Genomic DNA, 8510 nt, shown 5'->3' on the forward strand with positions numbered 1-8510 from the left:
AGCCCACGAAAACTTGTAGGGGAAGCCTGTAGAAGTGTAGATTATACAGAAAAAAGCTAAGTCTATATTACGACACGTTTCCAAGGGATGGCTGGGTGGTCGCTTAACCTGTTTAATCCACCAGTGGCGTAGACAGAGGTGGTTGCCGGATTACTCTATTTGGACATAGCTCTAATTTCCGCCACCATTTGAAATTTTACATAGGTTGAAGAGATTCTGTCTATGCTACTTTTCTTATTTTATTGTTATTATTTGATTAATTTCTTTTTTCAACTGAACTAATTAAGGTTATTTGACAAGAGATTGATTATTTTCGACGAAAACTACTTGCAAGTTTTGTTTTAATTGAGATTCATATTTTAAATATATCTTTGGAATATTTATTTTATAAAGATTCTGTATAGACTGCCTTTATTAGATTGATTTTGAAAAAATTAAAATTTACAATACTATCGGAATCATCCACAAATATAACAAATTTACTCCCGCAACAACTGAATTTAATTAAGTATTTATTACCTAATTGACCTAATCTGTTTTGTTCAATTTATTCGCGTCACTTTTAATTTGAAGCGCACATTACCCCTTAACGAGTTCAGTAGATCATGCAGCTGTAAATCTGGAGCGCGTAGACAGGTGGGTCAAATGATGAATGTTTCGTGAAAGTTTTCGAGTTGGTCGGCGTTGTTGCATGTTCGACCCATCCGTTTTCTCATGGGTGGTAAATTGGTTGGGATCTATCGCCCATTGACCTAGAGAATAAAAGCACGCCTTTTACGCTCTCCGAACGTAAACGTGCACGTGCAAAGTCGAAAGTATTTTTCTTCGCCCCGATGGGGTAATATCCCCCTCATTTTGCGCCTCTCAAAAAAGATACGCTTTTGTAGCCAAGCAGTCTGGCCCTAGCCGACTCGTTTTCTCCCACGAAAACTGTCTTTAGAAATTGTTAACAAGTCAGCTAGGCCGTAATATCAGGTTTCACATCGAGAAAGGTTAATTTGAGACCTTGGGTACGCTCAACAGCCATCTGATTCATTCTCCAATTCTGGAAAACCACAACCAATGTTGAACGATTTTTTGTTTCGTCCGTTTGTAACGTCGCGATAGGCATCAGAAGGGTATCCAGAACAGGTAAATTTGATACGTTTAATAAACGTATGGTTGTTGAACGGGCACTTAGAAGAATTTTGTTATCCCTAGAGATGTGAGCCGGTAAATTTACCAGTAATGGTAAAATTACGGTAAATTTACCAAGTGGTTTTACCGCTAAATTTACCAATTTGTTTATAAAGTAAAAACCACGCAAAAATATTTTGTTAAACTTCAAATAAAAGAGCCGGAAAGCACACCTTAAGCTTTTAAAGACATCGCAAAAAGAATCATTACCAGCTTTACTAGCCTATTACGGAAATTCTCGTCTCTGGTTATAGACTATTTATTAGAGCGTTACTCTAACAATATGGCGGGATGCCGAGGAAGTTCTTACCCCATCTGGTGACAGAAAACGTTATTAAACATTCACAGGGTTTCCTTTTTACAATTTCGGATATATCTAATGACCAATTTTTCGTGACACCAATTACCCAAATTGGTATTGCAATTAATATTACTTTGCTTACAAAAACAATAGCAAAAAACTAAAACTGTAAGTTGTGATTGTCAACCTAAACATATTGCTGGAAAATTAGCCTTTGTAGCTTTTCTTATTACGTCACTCTTTTTATTTTCTTCGCTTGGCATTTTCTATATTGAATAATAAAACGGAAATGATACAAAAGTTAATAGAATTGGGGATGACTTTAACGAATAGTCTACGTTACGAATAGCATACCATTATATTTAATGGCGATTTAAATGTTTACAAGGCATGCAAAATATAACACCGACAAGAGTAAAGGTTTTTATTTAAAAAATTATGTAAATCAAATCTGAAGCATATCCTTTTTGAATTTTCTTTATTTAAAACCTCTTTCCTAAAATATTAAATATATTTATTTGTAATTCTTTAAATCAAAAAGTTGATTGTATTTCATTTCATTTAATTCATTCATTACACATGTAAAAAAGTATTAACAATTACATAAATTCCCGTTTCATAATTAATCGAGAAAAAATGTTAGAAGGCACTCACAAAACGGAAACTTAAATTGATCACTTTCAAAGTCAAAGCTTTTTTTAAATTTGAGATTTTCAAGACAAATGGGCATCGCACTCTTTTAATGAGAAATAGCTTTCGACAGATTTTATTGAAATTTTAATACATCATTAAAAATTAAATTATTAAAGAACCAAATTGTCCATTACCCTTTTTCACCTACGACCCATGGTTCGCCTTCTATCAGTGATCAAAATGTGGTCCAAACTTAGTATAGTCTCTATGTTAAATATTTATCGTTTTAACCTCGCACATCGCTGGTCCGGATCTATTCCCAGACGAACCGATTTCTTTCAATAGGCGCTTAAATACAACATATTCTAGGAAGTCGCCAGGCGGTAATATATCCGAGAAACAGGACCTGCAAGACACAATTTTCGGAGTCGTGTCGTTTACTGCTTTCAATAATATCTTGGGAGCAGAAGTAACGAACATACAAAGAAATAATGGATGTAGAAAAACCTATGTCACGGTTACATTTTAATTTTATTATTGGCGGGGAGTCTTTTTAAGTTGAGATTTGTTGTTAAGTGATTCTTCATTCAAAATAAAACGAGCCAAGAAAAATAAACAGAAATTAACCTGGACCGGCAACGCGCGAGAATAAATTAGTCTACAGCGATTATTATCATACAGACTAAACTAAGTTTTGACAAAAATTTGACCACTGACACAAAAGAAACTAGGTGGGAAAGGTAATTGACATTTTTGCTTATAATGCTTAACAATAAATTTCAATTTGAAAAATATCGGTTGGAAAAAATGTTCTTTCTAATATAGTGAGTTGTCTTGTCCTGTTTAAATATATAACTATTTCTCATTTGGTATTTTTTTTTGGTATGTACAAAGTTCTCACAAAGCAATCATCTTAAAATTAATTAAGAATATGTTTCAAAAAGGTCAGACCTAAGCGGTAAAAGGCTTCTCCTTATCCAACAAAACCTAATACTGACCTTTATTGATTTTATGTAGGTGCTACCATCTACCGTTAGTAGAAAGATATTATCATAATATCCAACTTAGTTACTATTGTTTATTATTCAAAAATGAATTTTTCATTATCTTCAATAATTGTGGAGATAAATCTTACTATTGGGTGTTTAAATTAAAACGAAAATCGACCCGAATCGGTGACTAATTGTTGGTTGTTTTGAAAAAGGCGTATTGTAGTTAGTTTTGTTATTCGGATTTTCATTTGATTTTTTCAGTCGCCTAAGCAGTTTCGACTGTCTAGGATTTACTTTTTCTCTGGGATATTTAAAATGCGTGGTGCATATACATGTTTTTAATGTTTAATCTTGAAACCCAATTTCGTTTCATGCTGATTAATACAAACGTAGAGAAAAAGAATACTGGTGTGTAGTGACTAGCTCTGCTCAAACCATACTTGTGCAGTCAGTTGGCTAGTTGGTTAAACAAGCTATAAACTTTGTCTACATAGACGAAAAACTATTTTTCAGCTACTGATGTCAAACTAATAGTTAAGTTTTTTTGGCTGAATTACGTTGATAGTGATGAAAAAGACTTTTTGGTTTCAAATTTAAAAATAAATACCTTTAAAAACAAACTTAGATATTTAAATAGTTCACTTCATATTCCGATTAATTAATAATAATAAATCAGCTAGGCTAATACCAAGGTTCGTAAAAGAAAAGCACTATAGGGTTGGCTCTTGTAAGAGTGGCGGGAAAGTGGATTTCGGCAGCCGCTGGGAAAGGGGAAAAAGAGCGTTGTTTCCCCTAGTCGCTAGTGAGAAAAATTAAACAAGATGTGGCGTTATATTATATTTGTTATATCTACGGCGCAGGTGCAAAGGAATAAAAAAACAACTTCCACCTACAGATCTTCCACTGAATGGATATATCAGCCAAATTTGATTATAAACAACAAAAATAGATATTTCTGATTTACTTTAGCAAACGTTTCATATTGATATCTGTTTTTTAGAATTGATTGTATTTTTAATTCTCATACATTTAATACTATAAGCTTTAAATTAATATTGGAGCTTAGTAACGTAAATATGGTACATATTAATCTTATTTTATTGGGCGATTTTTATAAGAATATGTGTGGGCTCAGTTAGGCCTAATGGTTACGATTTTCTACAAACCACGTGGCGACGATGGCATTGTTATGATTTTCAAATTGATAGTAAGAAAATAATTTAACAATGAATTTAATTTTTTTAATATAATATCTACGTTTTAATTTATATTCGTGTATCGAATTCCAGGCTTCAGTTTAAGTTCTTTTATCTCTAAAACACAACAAAGCTGCCGCGGCTATCAAAATACAGTATTTTAATAGAAGGAAAATTTATATCTTATTTTATAGGATTTGGTACATTAAATTAAGGTAAAAAACAAGTGGCAAATGATATATCATTAACATAGGTTGGTTTGATTCTTACAGTCGCATGACTGTTGTTTTAAAGATTTTAATATTTCTATTTTGTTCCATACCCAAATTGTGGCATTGAAATAAAAGATTTATTTAAGAAATTATAGCATTAAAATAAAAATAAAGGTTTTTTAAAGAAATTGTGGCATTAAAATAAAAAATGTTTATTTTTTGGGTTGAGTTTCGTATAAGCACTAAAAGCACTATATAGCCATATACAATGGTGCGTATAAGCAGACTACTTTTGAAAGACAGACTTAGAAAGAGACAAATGCAGCCACACCTAAAATCGCTCTCTTCAAAATCTGACCAGTGACGTCACTGGTCAGATCGCCCGCTTGCTCTCTCTTCACGTTTCGACTTTCTCTTCAAAAACGAGTTCCTGAGATGCGCCCCCGTTGGGCTAATACCTAGCTAATTAGCCCTTATTTTCATAGGCCTTGGTCTGACGCGAAAATTAGCTACAGGAGGAGATTACTCGCCATTGTCTGTAACGCAACCAGATAGATATTGGTTAAGGTGTCAGTGATATTTATATGTCCTTTAAAATAAAGCTATATACAATATATTATTCAAAATTACAACATTTTAAGCCCCATTTTTAGGTCCGATGCAGAAATTACCATTGAACGGAAAAGCTGGAAATGACGAGCGAGCACTTGAATATAAGGGGAGATAAAAGAGATATGCGGAATGGAGCTATTCTTGGCGATCTTAAAGTTTGGAACATGAAATTTTCGTTCGAAGTACGATAATTATCTTCTGAATAATGCGGTTAAGTATATATGTCCACACTTAGACATTCAATGTTGAGAAACTAAATGTGTCACTGTCAATGTGTTTCTCCGCGTGCAACTCTGGCGTTTTACAGTTGTTCGCCTTGTCTTTTTGATTCCGCTTTGTCCGCTTCCATTTCATTCTTCTATTTTGAAACCAAACCTTGACCTAAAAAGCATTGTCGAATTAATTTCTTATATGCAAACTACAATTTCCACTTAATATGATAATCAAATCAAGACAAAGATCCTTTTAAAATGAAACCAACGTAAGATCACTGCAACGGCAGCGAAATCTCAATTCCTCGTACATAGCCGATAATATTTATCCGCGGTCTCACCAAGTCTATATCCCCTGATACAAGTCTATTCTCTAAATTTGGTGTGTCATATCGTAATTGTGGAACTCATACATCGATGAAATCCGCTAGGTGCTAACCACATTCTAGAAATCTCTTCATCGATTACTAGGCATATGAAACCGAGTACAATTTGTGCAATAGGGACTTGGCAGTGCTACGTCACAGGTTTTTTTCAATAGTTTTTATCGTGGGGAGAAAAATATGACCACAATGGCGTCCATGTCCAAAGCTACGGAGTGCCAAGTCTCTATTCTAAATCTGTAACTAGCTATGTAATAACTTTAGTACAGTCAAAGCTACAGGCTTGTACACCGTTTGCAGTGAGTGATCAGGCGATCAAAAACCCGAATCCCTCTAAAGGAATCTTAAATTTGTTTAAATACTATCAAATACTAAACCTTATTATATAATTTTAAATATTTCGTATATTAAAGAGCCAATTTCATTATTTAATATTTCTTTACGCTCCTTCAATTTAATATGTACTTATAAGAACTACACTACTAACTACTATCTTCATAAAATGCCTTCTTTACTGGGCTCATCAGACGTTTAAAATAAATCCCTTGCCAAAGAAGTATTTTATCTAGGTCATAAAAATGAACCTCGTATCTTCTCAGGCTCGATGTAGTTTCTAATGGGCGTGATTTATTGTCAATCCGCAGAATCATACACCGTATCAGCTACGCCACTGTGTATATCATGTATTTAAAACCACACTATTCACGCCATATTTTTGCTACCGTCGAAAACTAGATAAGTAATCTATTAGCAGACGCTATTACCGTTTGAAATGATCTTTTTATGGTATTAGAGGGTTATAATAAAAACTATAACTATGTATTATATTTTTAACCTATATATTAATGTATTCCTTTTATTATAATATTCGTGGCAACACAGACCAATTTAGACATCTAGATTACAGCATAAGTAACATAATAACCATAGGTGTGACACTTCATATTTGTTCAATGCTAATTGTCTAACCGAACATATTTTCAACACTGACTTGGGTTGGAAACTGAATTGAGTAGTATATTATCGTCCTTGGCATTAGTATATTTCTATTTGTGCATATTTTAGACACTAGGGGGTCTGTGCTGAACGACACCTGGATTTAGCAATAACTGTGTTAATCAGTTCGGTGATTATTTAGGCTATTTGAGATAACTATATCTATTGTGTTACTTATGATTAAAGTAATTGACTCTAATTTGGCATTAGTAGCAATAAGATCATAGGCGCTACCTCGGAAGAGTCTGGCGCCGCTGTGACACTCATTTCGATCGCTAATTTTACCTTCCGAAATATTTTTTCGAAAAGCTGTGGTAGCCTGTGATGGTGCAAGCCTCAAGCGAATATATTTATTAGTATAGGAAAACAAATAATAACGCGTAAGAGATACGTGTTATACTGTTGGCATGGCTTGTATAGAAAGGTTAGAACTCGGTGTACTTTCGTACGTACTACAGAAAGGGGACCATTGCGCACTGCTGGCCTTTATCCCCATTGGAATTATAGCTTCCCAAGCGCCACCTTGATTGTGAAAAAAGTACTAATTATTATAAATATTTTAAATGTAAGTATAATTTAATTTTAACTAAAGTAAAAATTTATGTTTTAAAATACTATTTTCGAAAAAATTATATTTTAATTAATAAAAATAAAAATTAGAATTCAGGTCGCGCTACTAACGAGCATCTACTCCTAAAGCGCGAAAAATGTTTAACACGGCTTAGCCGTGTGTTTAGTAAACATACGAAAGGCTTAATTGAGAAATATATGATTAAAGCCTAAACCACATGCCTCTGCCTGAATTTTCAAAGACTTGTTTATTTAATAAACAATATGAAGATGTAACATAATTATTTACCTCTACACTGCTATTTAAATCTAGGAGCCACAAACACAAGAAGAATGCAACTAGCCTTTAAACACGCTAACGCAGTGTTGTGTACAAATTTCATTGGACGAGCCTTTACGCTGAACGTTTTATGGAAAGGGGGAAGACAATTTCCGAATTTTCCCCTTCCGACGGCAGCAGGCGATAATGCGTCTAACCAATGAAAAAGGTACACAAGAAAATGCACGACTTTTGACGGGTTGCGTTCTCCTTGTGTGGGGTGCTATGTTTGTTGCTTCTAGTTTAAATTATCTTAAGAAACTAAAATAAACATCCGCTAATTCACGACTCCATATTCCATAAAAATACAAAAAATATCTAAAAAATAGTCTCAATAATTCATCGATAGATGGCGCGTTGAACGCCATAACTCCCCTGGGCCGCCATCTAGCAGTTCGTAACGGTCCTAGCTGATTATTATTATTATTATTATTATTATTATTATATCGCTTTTGAATTCTAACCTGTGAATATAAACCGTGCTGCTTACCTGCCTTTCGGTGAGATCCAGCGAAACAGCGATCTCGTAGCGTCTTAGTCTCGTCAAGTAATTGTGATGAGTGAACTCTTGTTCCAATTCTTGCAGCTGAGATTTGGTGAACGCCGTCCTTTCTTTCCTTGGCTTGCCATTTCCGTCTTTCAACAAATACGCTTCGCACCCTATCACAAGGTTCAAACGGAAAATGTACTTCAAATGCAAAAATAGCTCCTCTAGCATTTTTAAAGGAAACTTTGTCGAATAACTAGAATTGCCTTAAGGAAGAGGAGACACCAACGAAAAAAGTGCACAAATTTTATTTAAAACTTTTTTCACCCGACTAGTTTCGGACACGTTATCGGACCGTCATAACTAGTCGGGTTAAAAATGTTTTAAATAAAAACTCTCGTGCACTTTTTAAATTTCGTTG

Source organism: Leiobunum rupestre, chromosome 4 (assembly GCF_980474605.1).
Source record: "Leiobunum rupestre chromosome 4, qqLeiRupe1.1.hap1, whole genome shotgun sequence".
Lineage (NCBI taxonomy): Eukaryota > Metazoa > Arthropoda > Arachnida > Opiliones > Sclerosomatidae > Leiobunum > Leiobunum rupestre.